A 217-nucleotide genomic window follows, 5' to 3' on the forward strand; every position below is an offset into this window, starting at 1 on the left:
TTTTTTTTTTTTTTTTGAGGACCTTATATAGCTCAAGCTATCCTTGAACTCACCATGTACTCAAACTGGCCTTACACTCCTTATTCAGTCTCCCAAGTGCTAGGTGACAGTCATGTGGTGCAAGGCTCCAAGACATCATTAGATGTTACCTGGCTACAAGGCACTTTTAGAAGAAAAATGAGCCCGGCAGGGGACAAGTCCCTTTAATTCCAGCATG

Source organism: Mastomys coucha, unplaced genomic scaffold (genome assembly GCF_008632895.1).
Source record: "Mastomys coucha isolate ucsf_1 unplaced genomic scaffold, UCSF_Mcou_1 pScaffold22, whole genome shotgun sequence".
NCBI lineage: Eukaryota > Metazoa > Chordata > Mammalia > Rodentia > Muridae > Mastomys > Mastomys coucha.